The sequence below is a fragment of the Balaenoptera ricei genome, chromosome 4, assembly GCF_028023285.1.
Source record: "Balaenoptera ricei isolate mBalRic1 chromosome 4, mBalRic1.hap2, whole genome shotgun sequence".
Taxonomy (NCBI): Eukaryota; Metazoa; Chordata; class Mammalia; order Artiodactyla; family Balaenopteridae; genus Balaenoptera; species Balaenoptera ricei.
The window spans coordinates 28,695,996-28,714,393 of record NC_082642.1 but is presented as its reverse complement, the minus strand read 5'-3'; the positions used below and the strand labels follow the sequence as shown (position 1 = coordinate 28,714,393).

Sequence of the window (18,398 nt, the reverse complement as noted above, 5' to 3'; positions counted from 1 at the left end):
AGCCTCCCGGAGGGGAGGTGGCAGGCTGCACATGCTCCCGAGAGGGGATAGTGACCTGTGCTTGCACACAGGCTTCTTGGTGGCTGCAGCAGCAGCCTTAGTGTCTCATGCCCATCTCTGGTGTATGCACTGATAGCCGCGGCTCACGCCTGTCTCTGGAGCTCGTTTAGGCGGTGCTCTGAATCCCCTCTCCTCACGCACCATGAAACAATGGTCTCTTGCCTCTTTGGCAGGTCCAGACTTTTCCCCGGACTCCCTCCTGGTTAGCTGTGGTGCACTAGCCCACTTCAGGCTGTGTTCACGCAGCCAACCCCAGTCCTCTCACTGGAATCTGACCTCCGAAGCCCGAGCCTCAGCTCCCAGCCCCGCCCACCCCGGCGGGTGAGCAGACAAGCCTCTAGGGCTGGTGAGTGCTGGTCGGCACTGATCCTCTGTGCGAGAATCTCTCTGCTTTGCCTTCTGCACCCCTGTTGCTGTGCTCTCCTCTGTGGCTCTGAAGCTTCCCTCCCGCCACCCTCCATCTCTGACAGTGAAGGGGCTTCCTAGTGTGTGGAAACTTTTCCTCCTTCACAGCTCCCTCCCACTGGTGCAGGTCCCGTCCCTATTCTTTTGTCTCTGTTTTTTTGTTTTTCTTTTACCCTACCCAGGTACATGAGAAGTTTCTTACCTTTTGGGAAGTCTGAGGTCCTCTGCCAGCGTTCAGTAGGTGTGCTGCAGGAGTTGTTCCACATGTAGATGTATTTCTGATGTATTTGTTGGGAGGAAGGTGATCTCCATGTCTTAATCCTCCACCATCTTGAATGTCTCTCCAAAGAATGGTTTTTAAAATGTGGTTCCTTGGACCAGCTCAGCATGCAAATTCTCAGGTCCCACCCCAGACCTACTGAATCATAACCTCTGGAGGTGGGCTTCAGAAGCTGGGTTTTGACAGGTCTTCTGGGTGATTCTGATGCAATGCTCAAGTCTGAGAGCCCTGGCATAGAACATTATTGATGGCATCTTTCCATTTTATTGTTGAGTGGTCCACAGAGGAAGAACAGAAACCTTGGACACTGGTATACAAAGCACTGTTGGTCAAATTAAATGGAGTTAAAGAGGTTTACAGTTGAAGATGGAGAAACTCTGCCCAGGTCCCCTTTTCTATCCCTCCCTCTTAGTTCAGGCATTTCAGAAAAGCAAGGTCGCTATTAGACTCATCATACCTTAAGAGCTCATACAGCTTGCCTTGCGAGCACCAAGGCAGGCTTAACCAAGTCCTCTGCATGCCAAACGTAGGCTCTTGAGGCCTTGGATGGGTTCTGTTTGGGGTGCCTAATACCTCTCCTGTGCCCTTGCACATGCTGTCCTTCTGCCTGGAACCCCCTTTCTCCTCTTGCTCACTTACAAATTTCTCCTCATCCTTTGAGTCCCAACTCCAACGTCATCTGCTCTGTGAAGGCTTCAACCAAGTGCAGAGAGGTTTTCCCCACTGTACTCCTCAGGACCTTGTGTAGATTTCAATATTATTTTGCTCACCCCATGATACTGCAGCATATCCATCTCTTTCTCTCCACGAGAGCTCCAAGTCCTCTGAGGAAAAGAAATATTTCATTAATCTGTTATTTCTAGAGCCTGACATATTGTCTGGCAAGCAGTAGACACCCAATAAAAAGTTGCAAGAGTATTGCAATGTTTTATTCCTCCCTTCTCTCTCTCTGAATTATTATAATTCTGCTGAATATTTGCAAGTTGCTGACCTCAAGACCCTCTGCCCCATAATGTATTGTGTGTATTTATAAATAACAACGACATTCTCTTCTGTGACTATAATACAATGATTGAAATCAGGAAATTTAACATTGATACAGAATAATTATATAATATTCAGTCCATATTAAAATTTTACCTATTGTCTTAATGTCTTTTCTAGCATTTTCCCCCAATCCAAGATCATGCACTGCCTTGAGCTGTCATGTCTTGTTAGAGTGTTTGTCTCAGTTCTTCAGTTTTTCTTTGTTTTTCATGAAATTTATATTTTTGAGGAGCACAGGCCTGTTGTTTTTTAGACTGTCCCCAAATTTTGGTTTATATGATTGTTTCCTCATTATTAGATTTAGGTCATGGATTTTGAGGAGGACTACCATATAAGTGATGTTGAGTTTTCTCATGCATAACATCAGGAGGTATATGGTTTTAGTTTATCCTATTATTGTTGATATTAATTTTGATCACTTGATTAAGCTGTGTCCATCATTTCTCCATTGTACTTTTCTTGCCTTTTGTAATTTATAGCTAATTTTTGAGGAGATACTTTGAAACTCTGTTAAAACCCTGTTTCCCAACACACTTTTACCCAATGGTGTTAAAATCTCTGGGTGATTCTTCCCTGAATCAATTGTTACTATGGTGGCTGCAAAGTAATTTAACTGAACGAATTAATCTTAAAAAAAAAAAGATCTTTCAGATAACTATTTGAGCAACATAGTTTGAGAGAAGTCTCTCTCTACCCACTAGAATTATTTCTAATAGTAAATAGTATAGAATCGGTATCCTGGGACTTCCCTGGTGGTCCAGTGGTTAAGACTCTGTGTTTCCACTGCAGGGGGCATGGCTTCAATGCCTGGTCAGGGAACTAAGATCCTGAATGCTGTGTGGTGTAGCCAAAACAAATTTTTTTTAATTAAAAAAAAAATCGGTATCCTATGTAATCCCTACCTATTTTACAATTCATTTAATAACTTCATTTTTTTCCCTCCACGATGAGCCCTATACATGTTTAAATTCAACCCCCCTTCCACAGCTTAAATTAGATTTAAACATCCTCATGAAATAGTATATGTAATGTAGATACTAAGTCAATCTACAGACCTTTTTCTCTTCATTGATATAGCACACACATGCACAGCTGTAAAATGTTTATAAACTTTTGACTTTCCCACTAGATTTCCATAAACAGCTCTAGTGCTTTATTTACAACTAAAAATACTTCTCATTTCTTTCTTTTTTTTTTTTTAACATCTTTATTGGAGTATAATTGCTTTACAATGGTGTGTTAGTTTCTGATTTGTAACAAGGTCAATCAGCTATACATATACATATATCCCCATATCTCTTCCCTCTTGTGTCTCCCTCTCTCCCACCCCTCTAGGTGGTCACAAAGCACCGAGCTGATCTCCCTGTGCTATGTGGCTGCTTCCCACTAGCTATCTATTTTACATTTGGTAGGATATATAAGTCCATGCCACTCTCTCACTTCATCCCAGCATACCCTCACCCCTACCCGTGTCCTCAAGTCCATTCTGTAGTAAGTCTGCAACTTCTCATTTCTTATGACTAACTGCATTAATACTAATAATTAAGACATAATGGAATATGAAAATGTAGATACACTACTTGAAGGTTTTATATTTCATCTAACTTTATTACCTAAGAGTTTAAAAAATTGAAGTATGGTATCATTGTAATAATAGCAATTGTAATCATTATGTATGAATTTATTTTGGATCATTATTCCTGGCTCTTTCAAACTCTCACTCTCTTTTTTTTTCAGATATAATTTTTCTTGCAACAAGATGTGAATATTTTAATTTAAAATTAATAAATCACAATTCTGTATTGCTTTTAAGATTAAGATTATTCAAAAATGACACATTTCAGGATTAACCCAAGTACATTTCTATTACAAGTTAGTTTATCCAAGTAGGTAAAGAATAAACCACACTGTAGCTCCTTAACCTAGGAGTCAGGTTTTAATGGCAGTCTGTTGCCAGCAATGGGCATGCAGGTAACCATCAAAGAAGTTGTAAATACAAATCCCAAACTGCTTCTTTAAACTGAAAAGACCTTTGTTGAGTCACAGGCATAAAAATGGGGCATTGGCACTGCATTCAGTGAATATGACCTTTATGATTTATGTATGGAAGTGCCTTCTAGAGTGGTCATGAGGATCACAGTCTTATATCATGTAGTTGGTTTTCTATTTCATTGGTAGCATCTTCTTTATCATAATCCATCCAGACAACTATTTACAAAGAATGTTCAAATATGGAACTCAAGAGACACTGTAGCTTTCCACCAGAAATAAACCAGCTTATTTCTGTAAAGTAATTTAGTAATAGCTGTAGAAGGCCACTATAATCCAGAGAAAATGAAATCAAGAATCAAATTGAAAACAGAGACCATTAAGTGCTCTAGATACAAGTTTCACTAATTATCTTATTTTTGTGAAAACCTTCCTGCATTACCAATTAAAAAAAAACAAAAAACCCACCAGCCATTTCTATCCTTATACCTGTATCTTAACACAGATATGATGGGAATGATAGGAAATAAAACTCTATTAAGTTCTCCTAATGTACTCCAAAACATCGAAATTATTTTTATTCATGATTTGTACTATTGCAGGATGGCAAGTATGTGTGAAGTCAATTAGGAGCGAATGGTGGGAACAAAAAGCCAGAACCAAAGCACAGATTTTTCTCTTTCATGTGGCTCTTGGCATGTCAGAAGGGACAATACTGCCTCCAAAAGCCAAACAATTAAAATGATGAGAGAAGAAGAGGAGAGGAGGGGAAGGGAGAAGAGAGGGCACTCTAATAATTAATCCTACAGGTCACAGACCTTTTTAAAATCTTTAAAACGTAAAATGTATTGCTATCAACAAGCACGTTTCATTATTCTTTCTTTCTCCAGTTTTTTTAAAAAGTAATATTACTTTTAAATTTATTTATTTATAGCTGTGTTGGGTCTTCGTTTCTGTGCGAGGGCTTTCTCTAGTTGCGGCAAGCAGGGGCCACTCTTCATCGCGGTGCTCGGGCCTCTCACTATCGCGGCCTCTCTTGTTGCGGAGCACAGGCTCCAGACGCGCAGGCTCAGTAATTGTGGCTCACGGGCCCAGTTGCTCTGCGGCATGTGGGATCCTCCCAGACCAGGGCTCGAACCCGTGTCCCCTGCATTGGCAGGCAGACTCTCAACCACTGCACCACCAAGGAAGCCCCCTTTCTCTAGTTTTATACATGAATATTATTTACTTATTTGAAAAAAATCTAAAGTAACTCAACATCTCAAATGACCCATGAATTTACCAAGAAGTACTTTGTCACTTAAGTTCTCACAGACAGTTAAAATGTTGGTAATGGGGGAGAAAGGGCCCTTCCTTTCCGTTTGGCGGCAGCCATCAGACGAGCCGAGATGGGCGCTTACAAGTACATCCAGGAGATGTGGAGGAAGAAGCAGTCGGACGTGATGCGCTTTCTGCTCAGGGTGCGCTGCTGGCAGTACCGCCAGCTCTCGGCGCTGCACCGGGCCCCGCGCCCCACCCGGCCCGACAAGGCGCGCAGGCTGGGCTACAAGGCCAAGCAAGGTTCTGTGATATATCGGGTTCGCGGGCGCCGCGGTGGCCGCAAACGCCCGGTCCCAAAGGGCGTCACCTACTGCAAGCCCGTCCACCATGGCGTCAACCAGCTCAAGCTTGCCCGGAGCCTTCAGTCTGTTGCCAAGGAGCGAGCTGGACGCCACTGTGGGGCCCTGAGGGTCCTGAATTCTTACTGAGTGGGTGAAGATTCTACGTACAAATTTTTTGAGGTTATCCTCATTGATCCCTTCCATAAAGCTATCAGAAGAAACCCTGACACCCAGTGGATCACCGAACCAGTCCACAAGCACAAGGAGATGAGGGGGCTGACGTCTGTAGGCAGGAAGAGCCGCGGCCTCGGCAAGGGCCACAAGTTCCACCACACGATGGATCGGTGGTTCTCGCCGCGCAGCCTGGGGAAGGCGCAATACTCTCCAACTCCACCGCTACCACTAATATAAGTAATGTTTGTAAAATTCTTACCTAATAAACAGTTTAGGGCATCCACGTCTGCTTAAAAGTGTTTTTTAATCTGTCTGTTAAAACTAGTTGTCTGCAGACTGCTTCATTGAATGCATTGTCAAATTCTGAAAGTTAAAGTGCAATAATGTTTGAAGATTTTAAGTGATGGTGTATCTTGTTTCTAATAAGGGAAATGCCTTTGCTTGTGCTTTATTAGGCAGTTGATATGTCCATGTTTAAAATGCTGTCTGGTAACAATAGGTGTAAAATTCTGTAAAAGAGGAGCGTAGAAACTAGCCATGTAGATTTGTTGGTGCATGTGATGAAATCTACAGCTTTATTGGGGTGATGCAATGCTCTGCTTGTTTACTCTAAAGTAGCTGTTTTATGGAGTTTGGCAAGGACAAACTTTAAATTGGGTTTTCCTTGGAAATGTGAAGGATGTCATGATCCTTTATCATGATCATAATGCCGAAAAATAAAGTTGACTAGGGCCGACATTTTTAGACTTAATCTGCTATTCCATATATGTAACTGCTGCTTCCAAAAGGCGGAAAGTAAAGGAATGCCACCATTTTTAAAGAGAATTGAATAAACCTGTTGCAAGATGTTTCTCTTACAAATTGAAACAAATCCTGGTTAGCCTAAATTAAATTGCCTTGGCCTCGATGGTACCACTGAAGTTCACATAAAATGTGGGAGCTCCTGGTTCAACCCCGTGACTCTGATCTGTAGAATACTTAACTTCATGCAAAATAGTCATGGTATTTGCACTAGTGTATATTGAAACTGATGGAAATTGAACATTAGGTAAATGAGAAGGGAGTTTTTAACCCTAAGGTTTGTAAGCTAGTGATGCTAGGATTGGGAAATTGGTATTCATCAGGTCCCTTTCAAGTGTGGGAGGATAGAAGGGGCTTGGATCAAAATTTTAAATGTTTTATTTGTAGTATTAGTTTGTGACCCATTATGAAATCTAAGCCACCTTGGGGAAAATAGGGTTGATTTTATTTAAAAGTAACATTGCTAAGTCTAATCAGTGCTATCTTGGCTCACCACTTTATCCATTCCCATAAGGCTACTAAGAAGAGTCGTGTAGTTGGTGTGAATACAAGTTCAATTGGTTTCCGATTTTATGTGTGGTCTACAGTTATTTTTCTCATCCCTACTCGAACTACCCGCCAAGAGCCTCACCATTCCACAAACGTGCCAGGCCACCCACCGGTTGTGGTCGGGCATACCACCACATTCTGCTTGCATCATGACTTCCCCTAGATTAAGCTTCTGTTTCCCAGGGTGGAGTTGAGTGCGTAGGAAATATGGAAGAGGAGTTGCCCCAGTTCTTTCCAGTTCTTGGTTTGCTATCTTTTTTTTTTTTTTTCACACACACACACTGTATTTTATTTTTACAAGAGATAAATAGACTGACACCAAGCATTGTACATGGATGACCACAACAAAAGCAACAATGATTGCAATTACCAAACATGAAATACACTCATACTATGTCATAATATTGACATTCAGTCAAGTAATCCTCCACTGTAACAGCTCCTTTACTTTGCAGAGAAAATTGATTTGTATATTCTTTGCCTCTGAGACCTTCTGGGATTTTTTTTTTTAATTCAGACAGAAAGTCACAAAAATTATACTCATCCTCATCAGTTCACTCAGTCCCATGTAATTAAATTTTTTTTATCTTGATTTTTTTTTAGCACTTTTATGAGTTCATCAGTTTTTCATTAGAGTTCTGAAAATGCTTATTCATTCAGCTCAGCAGTACAGTCAGTTACCAGAAACCTGTACTTGCCGGAGTCTTTTCCATGAATTTCTTGAAGATGAAAGCCTTTTATAGGAACATATTTGCAAAAGCATCAGAGTACACCCAGAACTGTCTGTAAATGACAAAAGACTTAAAAATGACCACAGTTAAAGATTTGATGAAAGTTCATAATAATGCAGTTGACAAGAAAATCAGTTATTTCTGAGATATACATTTTAAAGTAATAACTAGGATTATGACTTATAATATTATACCAGAACATACAAGATTTTTAGAAATTTCATGTAATGCCTGAAACATTTATATTAACATATTTCCATACATATTTCCATACAAATACAAATATAAGATTTTTAGAAATTTCATGTAATGTCTGAAACATTTATATTAACATATTTCCAGACAAATAACCCAATGAAAGTTTAGTATTAGTTTTTTTTTTTTTTTTTTTATACTGCAGGTTCTTATTAGGCATCAATTTTATACACATCAATGTATACATGTCAATCCCAATCTCCCAATTCAGCACACCACCATACCCACCCCACCGCAGTTTTCCCCCCTTGGTGTCCATATGTCTGTTCTCTACATCTGTGTCTCAACTTCTGCCCTGCAAACCAGCTCATCTGTACCATTTTTCTAGGTTCCATATACATGCGTTAATATACGATATTTGTTTTTCTCTTTCTGACTTACTTCACTCTGTATGACAGTCTCTAGATCCATCCGCGTCTCAACAAATGACTCAATTTCGTTCCTTTTTATGGCTGAGTAATATTCCATTGTATATATGTACCACCACTTCTTTATCCATTCGTCTGTTGATGGGCATTTAGGTTGCTTCCATGACCTGGCTATTGTAAATAGTGCTGCAATGAACATTGGGGTGCATGTGTCTTTTTGAATTATGGTTTTCTCAGGGTATATGCCCAGTAGTGGGATTGCTGGGTCATATGGTAATTCTATTTTTAGTTTTTTAAGGAACCTCCATATTGTTCTCCATAGTGGTTGTATCAATTTATCCCCACCAACAGTGCAAGAGGGTTCCCTTTTCTCCACACCCTCTCCAGCATTTGTTCTTTGTAGATTTTCTGATGATGCCCATTCTAACTGGTGTGAGGTGATACCTCATTGTAGTTTTGATTTGCATTTCTCTAATAATTAGTGATGGTGAGCATCTTTTCATGTGCTTTGTGGCCGTCTGTATGTCTTCTTTGGAGAAATGTCTATTTAGGTCTTCTGCCCATTTTTGGATTGGGGTGTTTGTTTCTTTAATATTGAGCTGAATGAGCTGTTTATATATTTTGGAGATTAATCCTTTGTCTGTTGATTCGTTTGCAAATATTTTCTCCCATTCTGAGGGTTGTCTTTTCGTCTTGTTTATGGTTTCCTTTGCTGTGCAAAAGCTTTGTTTCATTAGGTCCCATTTGTTTATTTTTGTTTTTATTTCCATTACTCTAGGAGGTGGATCAAAAAAGATCTTGCTGTGATTTATGTCAAAGAGTGTTCTTCCTATGTTTTCCTCTAAGAGTTTTATAGTGTCCAGTCTTACATTTAGGTCTCTAATCCATTTTGAGTTTATTTTTGTGTATGGTGTTAGGGAGTATTCTAATTTCATTCTTTTAAATATAGCTGTCCAGTTTTCCCAGCAGCACTTATTGAAGAGACTGTCTTTTCTCCATTGTATATCTTTGCCTCCTTTGTCATAGATTAGTTGACCATAGGTGCGTGGGTTTATCTCTGGGCTTTCTATCTTGTTCCATTGATCTATGTTTCTGTTTTGGTGCCAGTACCATATTGTCTTGATTACTGTAGCTTTGTAGTATAGTCTGAAGTCAGGGAGTCTGATTCCTCCAGCTCCATTTTTTTCCCTCAAAACTGCTTTGGCTATTCGGGGTCTTTTGTGTCTCCATACAAATTTTAAGATGATTTGTTCTAGCTCCGTAAAAAATGCCATTCGTAATTTGATAGGGATTGCATTGAATCTGTAGATTGCTTTGGGTAGTATAGTCATTTTCACAATGTTGATTCTTCCAATCCAAGAACATGGTATATCTCTCCATCTGTTGGTATCATCTTTAATTTCTTTCATCAGTGTCTTATAGTTTTCTGCATACAGGTCTTTTGTCTCCCTAGGTAGGTTTATTCCTAGATATTTTATTCTTTTTGTTGCAATGGTAAATGGGAGTGTTTCCATAATTTCTCTTTCAGATTTTTCATCATTAGTGTATAGGAATGCAAGAGATTTCTGTGCATTAATTTTGTATCCTGCAACTTTACCATATTCATTAATTAGCTCTAGCAGTTTTCTGGTGGCAGTTTTAGGATTCTCTATGTATAGTATCATGTCATCCGCAAACAGTGACAGTTTTACTTCTTCTTTTCCAATTTGTATTCCTTTTATTTCTTTTTCTTCTCTGATTGCTGTGGCTAGGACTTCCAGAACTATGTTGAATAATAGTGGTGAGAGTGGACATCCTTGTCTCGTTCCTGATCGTAGAGCAAATGCTTTCAGTTTTTCACCATTGGGAATGATGTTTGCTGTGGGTTTGTCATATAAGGCCTTTATTATGTTGAGGTAGGTTCCCTCTATGCCCACTTTCTGGAGAGTTTTTATCATAAATGGGTGTTGAATTTTCTCAAAAGCTTTTTCTGCATCTATTGAGATGATCATATGGTTTTTCTTCTTCAATTTGTTAATATGGTGTATCACATTGATTGATTTGCGTATATTGAAGAATCCTTGCATCCCTGGGATAAATCCCACTTGATCGTGGTGTATGATCCTTTTAATGTGTTGTTGGATTCTGTTTGCTAGTATTTTGTTGAGGATTTTTGCATCTATACTCATCAGTGATATTGGTCTGTAATTTTCTTTTTTTGTAGTGTCTTTGTCTGGTTTTGGTATCAGGGTGATGGTGGCCTCATAGAATGAGTTTGGGAGTGTTCCTTCCTCTGCAATTTTTTGGAAGAGTTTGAGAAGGATAGGTGTTAGCTCTTCTCTAAATGTTTGATAGAATTCACCTGTGAAGCCATCTGGTCCTGGACTTTTGTTTGTTGGAAGATTTTTAATCACAGTTTCAATTTCATTACTTGTGATTGGTGTGTTCATGTTTTCTGTTTCTTCCTGGTTCAGTCTTGGAAGGTTATACCTTTCTAAAAATTTGTCCATTTCTTCCAGGTTGTCCATTTTATTGGCATAAAGTTGCTTGTAGTAGTCTCTTAGGATGCTTTGTATTTCTGCAGTGTCTGTTGTAACTTCTCCTTTTTCATTTCTGATTTTATTGATTTGAGTCCTCTCCCTCTTTTTCTTGATGAGTCTGGCTAATGGCTTATCAATTTTGTTTATCTTTTCAAAGAACCATCTTTTAGTTTTATTGATCTTTGCTATTGTTTTCTTTGTTTCTATTTCATTTATTTCTGCTCTGATCTTTATGATTTCTTTCCTTCTGCTAACTTTGGGTTTTGTTTGTTCTTCTTTCTCTAGTTTCTTGAGGTGTAAGGTTAGATTGTTTACTTGAGATTTTTCTTGTTTCTTTAGGTAGGCTTGTATAGCTATAAACTTCCCTCTTAGAACTTCTTTTGCTGCATCTCATAGGTTTTGGATCATTGTGTTTTCATTGTCATTTGTCTCTAGGTATTTTTTTATTTCCTCTTTGATTTCTTCAGTGATCTCTTGGTTATTTAGTAATGTATTGGTTAGCCTCCATGTGTTTGTGTTTTTTACGTTTTTTTCCCTGTACTTCATTTCTAATCTCATAGCGTTGTGGTCAGAAAAGATGCTTGATACGATTTCAATTATTTTAAATTTACCGAGGCTTGATTTGTGACCCAAGATGTGATCTATTCTGCAGAATGTTCCGTGCACACTTGAGAAGAACATATAATCTGCAGTTTTTGGATGGAATGTCCTATAAATATCAATTAAATCTATCTGGTCTAATGTGTCATTTAAAGCTTCCGTTTCCTTATTTATTTTCATTTTGGATGATCTGTCCATTGGTGTAAGTGAGGTGTTAAAGTACCCCACTATTATTGTGTTACTGTCGATTTCCTCTTTTATAGCTGTTAGCAGTTGCCTTATGTATTGAGGTGCTCCTATGTTGGGTGCATATATATTTATAATTGTTATATCTTCTTCTTCGATTGATCCCTTGATCATTATGTAGTGTCCTTCCTTGTCTCTTGTAACAGTCTTTATTTTAAAGTCTATTTTATCTGATATGAGTATAGCTACTCCAGCTTTCTTCTGATTTCCATTTGCGTGGAATATCTTTTTCCATCCCCTCACTTTCAGTCTGTATGTGTCCCTAGGTCTAAAGTGGGTCTCTTGTAGACAGCATATATATGGGTCTTGTTTTTGTATCCATTCAGCAAGCTTGTGTCTTTTGGTTGGAGCATTTAATCCATTCACGTTTAAGGTAATTATCGATATGTATGTTCCTATGACCATCTTCTTAATTGTTTTGGTTTTGTTTTTGTAGCTCCTTTTCTTCTCTTGTGTTTCCCACTTAGAGAAGTTCCTTTAGCATTTGTTGTAAAGCTGGTTTGGTGGTGCTGAATTCTCTTAGCTTTTGCTTGTCTGTTAAGCTTTTGATTTCTCCATCAAATCTAAATGAGATCCTTGCTGGGTAGAGTAATCTTGGTTGTAGGTTCTTCCCTTTCCCCTTCATCACTTTAAGTATATCATGCCAGTCCCTTCAGGCTTGTAGAGTTTCTGCTGAGAAATCAGCTGTTAACCTTATGGGAGTTCCCTTGTATGTTATTTGTCGTTTTTCCCTTGCTGCTTTCAATAATTTTTCTTTGTCTTTAATTTTTGCCACTTTGATTACTATGTGTCTCGGCGTGTTTCTCCTTGGGTTCATCCTGTATGGGACTTGTTGCGCTTCCTGGACTTTGGTGGCTATTTCCTTTCCCATGTTAGGGAAGTTTTCGACTATAATCTCTTCAAATATTTTCTCTGGTCCTTTCTCTCTCTCTTCTCCTTCTGGGACCCCTATAATGCGAATGTTGTTGCATTTAATGTTGTCCCAGAGGTCTCTTAGGCTGTCTTCATTTCTTTTCATTCTTTTTTCTTTAGTCTGTTCCACGGCAGTAAATTCCACCATTCTGTATTCCAGGTCACTTATCCATTCTTCTGCCTCAGTTATTCTGCTATTGATTCCTTCTAGTGTAGTTTTCATTTCAGTTATTGTACTGTTCATCTCTGTTTGTTTGTTCTTTAATTCTTCTAGGTCTTTGTTAAACATTTCTTGCATCTTCTCTATCTTTGCCTCCATTCTTATTCCGAGGTCCTGGATCATCTTCACTATCATTATTCTGAATTCTTTTTCTGGAAGGTTGCCTATCTCCACTTCATTTAGTTGTTTTTCTGGGGTTTTATCTTGTTCCTTCATCTGGTATATAGCCCTCTGCCTTTTCATCTTGTCTGTCTTTCTGTGAATGTGGTTTTTGTTCCACAGGCTGCAGGATTATAGTTTTTATTGCTTCTGCTGTCTGCCCTCTGGTGGTTGAGGCTATCTAAGAGGCTTGATGGGAGGCTCTGGTGGTGGGTAGAGCTGACTGTTGCTCTGGCGGTCAGAGCTCCGTAAAACTTTAATCCACTTGACTGTTGATGGGTGGGCCTGGATTCCCTCCCTGTTGGTTGTTTTGCCTGAGGCAACCCAACACTGGAGCCTACCTGGGCTCTTTGGTGGGGCTAATCACAGACTCTGGGAGGGCTCATGACAAGGAGTACTTCCCAGAACTTCTGCTGCCAGTGTCCTTGTCCCCACGGTGAAACAGAGCCACCCCCCGCCTCTGCAGGAGACCCCCCAACACAAGCAGGTAGGTCTGGTTTAGTCTCCCCCAGGGTCACTGCTCCTTCCCCTGGGTCCCGATGCGCACACTACTTTGTGTGCACCCTCCAAGAGTGGGGTCTCTGTTTCCCCCAGTCCTGTCGAAGGCCTGCAATGAATTCCCACTAGGCTTCAAAGTCTGATTCTCTAGGAATTCCTCCTCCTGTTTCCGGACTCCCAGGTTGGGAAGCCTGATGTGGGGCTCAGAACCTTCACTCCAGTGGGTGGACTTCTGTGGTATAAGCGTTTGCCAGTTTGTGAGTCACCCACCCGGCAGTTATGGGATTTGATTTTACTCTGATTGCGCCCCTCCTACTGTCTCACTGTGGCTTCTCCTCTGTCCTTGGACGTGGGGTATCCTCCTTGGTGAAGTCCAGGGTCTTCCTGTCAATGATTGTCCAGTAGCTAGTTGTGATTCTGGTGCTCTCGCAAGAGGGAGTGAGAGCACGTCCTTCTACTCCACCATCTTGGTTAATCCTCCTTGGTTTGTTATCTTAATAGGTAGTTTAATTTTGAAATCTAATTGCTGGATTTCTTGCAAACCAATTTTCCTTGTATTTTCTTCAAGGGTCTTTTAAAAGGCCCACTTAAATGATTTCCAGAAAACATGTAGCAGGCTCACAAAACCTTTTGAGACCCAAATTCCTTCCCAGTCAGAAAATCTCAAACCATATTACTTTGTGTGTAGAGGTGGTTCAACTATATATAATGATAGAATAAATGTCTATTAAACTAAAAAAAAAATTTTTTTGGTAATGGGTTGGGAACAATGTTTATAACAAATCTCTACAGTTTACTGGTCAGAAGCTGCATCTCTAAGTAACTGACATTTCTCTTTCATGAATATAATCTTATCTAATTATTTTAGAGCTCACTAAGGTTCAAGCCTCTCACTTTGTCTCTGCTAGTTCCAAATATTTTTTACCTTTAAATGGAAAAAAAAAGTTAACTTTTAAATTCTGAAAATTCAATGGTTATTATATTATTCACCATGGGAAGGGGGTGAGCAGTAGGGTGAGAAAAGGTTAATTAAAAAACAAACTAACTAGCTAAAATTACAACATATACAGAAACTTATTTCCAAAATGAAGGGGAAAAAAGAGGGAAGGGGAAAGCGGCACAAACAAAGTCCTGAAGCCAAATCTGAAGAGGACATAGAAAGAAAAACGAAAATGTAAGAAAGTATCGTCAATGGGACTCTTTTACTGTTTCAATGATTTAGTTATAACTATAGATTATTAGTCTTCTCTCTATACATGTAACAAATGCCAAACAACTCACTATTATGAAATTTTAAAAATTGACTCTTTCACATTTATTAAAAATGTTAAAAATCACATACTTTTCTTCCCTTCAGTTCAAATTCTGAACTGAAATGTTACATGTAACAATAGCTGGTTCTAACTTCTATACAAAGTTAAACCATACTGTACTCCTTTGCCAATATAAGGAGCTATGTAATTTCTATCACACTTGCCTCCGATTTAGGCATAAGAAACATTTCTCAAAGCAACTCAGAAGGAACAAGTCAGGGGAAAGAAAGTTATGAAGAAGAGAGAAAAGAAGAGTAGCAGATAAAACAAATACTCTGAAAAACTCAAATCTGCCATTCAAGTACTGAAAATACCCCAAAAGGGACAATGAATGGGATCTATTATAATGAAGTCAGCAAAATAAATTGCAAATCTCAAGCATGATAAATGGCCCTGATGGGCTTTCTGCTGAAAGGCATGAGACTAGTGATTCAGTCCACAATTCCTTTTGGACCCTAAAGAAGGGGTTCAATAGAAAGTTGTCATTCTGTTTTGCAATTTTTTCTTGGTTGTCTTCAGGAAGTAGTAGCTTGTTTCTTCCCTCCATGTTATGCAGACCATTTCTTTAAACCCCAAAAGAATAATAATTTTCATATAGTAAAAGACTTCTTTTAGAAAATGGAAAAAAGAATATGAGGCCACGACAATGATGTTAACGGTTACTCTTCAATGCTTCTTTAGTTGCCATGATCAGTGGTGTCAAGCTTTTTAATGGTTTGGCCAGTTTCAGGAAGGGATACTGTAACAATTCTCTGGCTGAACTCCTTTTCTCCACATCCATCTCCAAACATCGATTTAAGAAATCCCAAAATATTGGGGAAAGTTTCTCTGGGTTTTGAAGTTCTGGGGTTCCATTAGTCGCTATCAGGTACAAGGCCCTCAAAGGATTTTCACTGAGGTATGGAGGCTCTCCTTCTACCATCTCAATAGCCATAATACCCAGAGACCAGATGTCTACTTTAGGGCCATAAGCTTTCCGTGTAACCACCTCTGGTGCCATACAGTATGGCGTTCCAACCATAGTACTTCGCTTGCTCTACTCAGTAGTGATCTGGGCACAGAAACCAAAATCAGTAAGTTTAACAGATCCTTCCATGCCCAAAAGCACATTGTCACTTTTGATGTCTCTATGGATCACTTGATTAGCACGTAAAAACTCCAATGCCTGTGAACACTCTCTGCATACAGCAGCAATCTGTGCTTCATCCATGCATGTCTCTGTTACAACATCAGTAAGTGATCCTCCAGCAAGGTATTCCATTACCACAAACAATTCGTCTCCCACCAGGTAACTGTCTAAGAAGTTAACTATGTTGGGATTGTTTAATTCTTTCATCACCAGAATCTCATTAATGATCAATTCTTTCTTTGGTTGTTTCTGTAAATTAATCTGCTTAATAGCAACCTCTTGTCCCAATGCCACATCAGTAGCAGTGAAAACTGTGCCAGAAGCCCCTTGCCCAATTTTTTCATATCTTGTATACTTTTTCTTAGGGTCACCTATGCTTACAATAGTTCTTAATTTCTCCATAATCTCTTCATCTGTCATTTTGGCCTTCTTTGTCTGTTCGTCTGAAGTCTTAGCACCACTGTCAACATTAGAATCACGAACTGGGGCAGGAATAGGATCAGTTACAGACCGTGTATAAATTGATTTTGTATGATCTGGTCATGGGGCAATAAGAGGAGGAGGAGTCTCTTCATCATCATCGTCTTCTTCTGTTACTACTGCTGTTTCCGAACCCTTGGTATTCAGTGCTGGTGTTCCAGACGGGAAGCCATCTTTCTCAGGAAGAGTAAAGCTCAGATATTTCTGCGTCACTGTGTTGGAGTCACAGAACTTTAAGACATCCAGCACAGCCCGAGGATTCTTCTTTTGCTCTAGTTTTGTGATATTGGAGGTCTGTAATAATCGAGCCCACTGTTCTGGCATGCCAGTGAATTCTCCAGTAACAGCATCAAAGGCGACATGGATGGTGTGCTCAAAATCATATGGAGGAGAAATTTCTGGCCTTTCCTTCTCTTTCTTCTTACTTCCTTTCTCTGTGCTTGAGAATATAGAGATGATTTTATTCCTGGGGTTTTTTTTCCTCTGGAGCAGAGGTCAAAGGTTTCAAACTGTGATTGGCTGACACAGGGTCTTTGCCTCCAGTGCTAAAAATGGTACTGCTCATTTGCACGGGGGGAGGGCGCTGGAGGCTTGTCTTCCAGTTCTCCGTTATCAGACATGATTCAGAATTATGATATGGCCCCTGGAGAGGAAAGGTCTCTGCCCCAGCGAGGAGCCTCCGGCCGAGCTCCCTGCGGGCTCAGGAGCTGCCCCCAAACTCTCGCTCTCTTTACCCTCACACTGTCCTTAATCCATTAGAACCACCTATTCTTTAAGATTCACACTTTCATTTATTTGCCATTAGATGAAAGTTTGTTGGGGAATGGAAAACTTATTCTTAAAGTATCTTCTTTCAAATTACTTGCAAGCCTCCTTAAGGAGGCGTTAATGGGAGGTTGATGTAGAAACTGAGGAACAGAGAATCCAATTATATCACATCATTTTTTGGAAAGTTGCTGGATTAATGCCCTGGGGAAGGTTTGTAATATAGTGGGCAATATCATAGGTGTCCCAAATCAGTGCCAAGCTCCCTAGAGTCATCACAACAACCTTGAGAGTTGAACTGGCTTGCTCAAGTACATGAAGCCAAAGGTCAAGCTGAAATCAGAATCAAGGCTTCCTTTGGTGTCAAGACTTCTCCCAGTATTTTCTGTTGCTGTAAAATAATATAACAGATGTGGTTATCTCACACCCTGAGTCACTGCCAAGGAGAAAATGAAGCATGCACAGTAGAAACATGTCTTAGAGAAGCAGGGTGGCTACACTTAACACCTTCTGCAGAGAGGACTCAGCTGTTGGGTGGCTGCTATTTCTGGGCACTGTGATATCATTTCTACACAATATTCTGCTTAAAGGGCCCGAGACCGCAAAGTGATTTAGACACTGTGAGATTCTTGCTTAAGCTCTTTGATGAGTTTAAAGAGGGCTTGAACTCACATTTTTACCCCAAGGCAGATTGCTCACAGGTCTTCATTTTACATAAAGCAGACTCTGGGGAGTTGAGTGACAGTCTGGCCTTGGAAATTTTCATTGAAGGGTTTGAAGCAGATGTTTGAAGTACAGCCATGCGATGGACCTGGAATCAGGTTACCTGGGACAGAACTTGACTGTGCATGACTGTGTAGCCCTGGGACGCTGCTTAAGCCTTTCTGGGACCCGACCTTTTCATTTCCATCAATAAAATGAACAGAGTAAGGCCTGCTTAGCTGGCTTTTCCTAGATTTGAGGCGAGGAACACGGAGATGAGCACAGTTACTTACAAAGTAGCAATCAATTGAAAGTGAAAATTGAACCAATCAAATAAAAAATATAAAGTACAATATACACAACAAAATAATTGCTTTATTAATACACAGCGCAAAGTATTGTGATCCTCTACTTCCACAGATTCTGAGTTTCAAATTAGGGGGAATATGTTTTCACTTTTACATACTGAATTTCTAAGAAGACTTATTTAACAAGCACTTAAAGAGTGCTTTTAAGTGCCAGGCATGGGTAAGCTGTTTTACAATAATGAACTCATTTGATCCTTATCACCAGGCTATGAGGTAGATGCTATTAT

At 39.7% G+C, this 18,398-nt stretch overlaps 2 pseudogenes; one reads left to right on the top strand and one right to left on the bottom strand.

The window, feature by feature from the left end:
• Positions 1-5,139: 5,139 nt before the first annotated feature.
• LOC132365246 (large ribosomal subunit protein eL15-like) lies at positions 5,140-5,839 on the top strand (annotated as a pseudogene).
• Positions 5,840-15,379: 9,540 nt separating this feature from the next.
• On the bottom strand, positions 15,380-16,956 carry LOC132365244 (serine/threonine-protein kinase PAK 2-like; annotated as a pseudogene).
• Between the last annotated feature and the right edge of the window lie 1,442 nt (positions 16,957-18,398).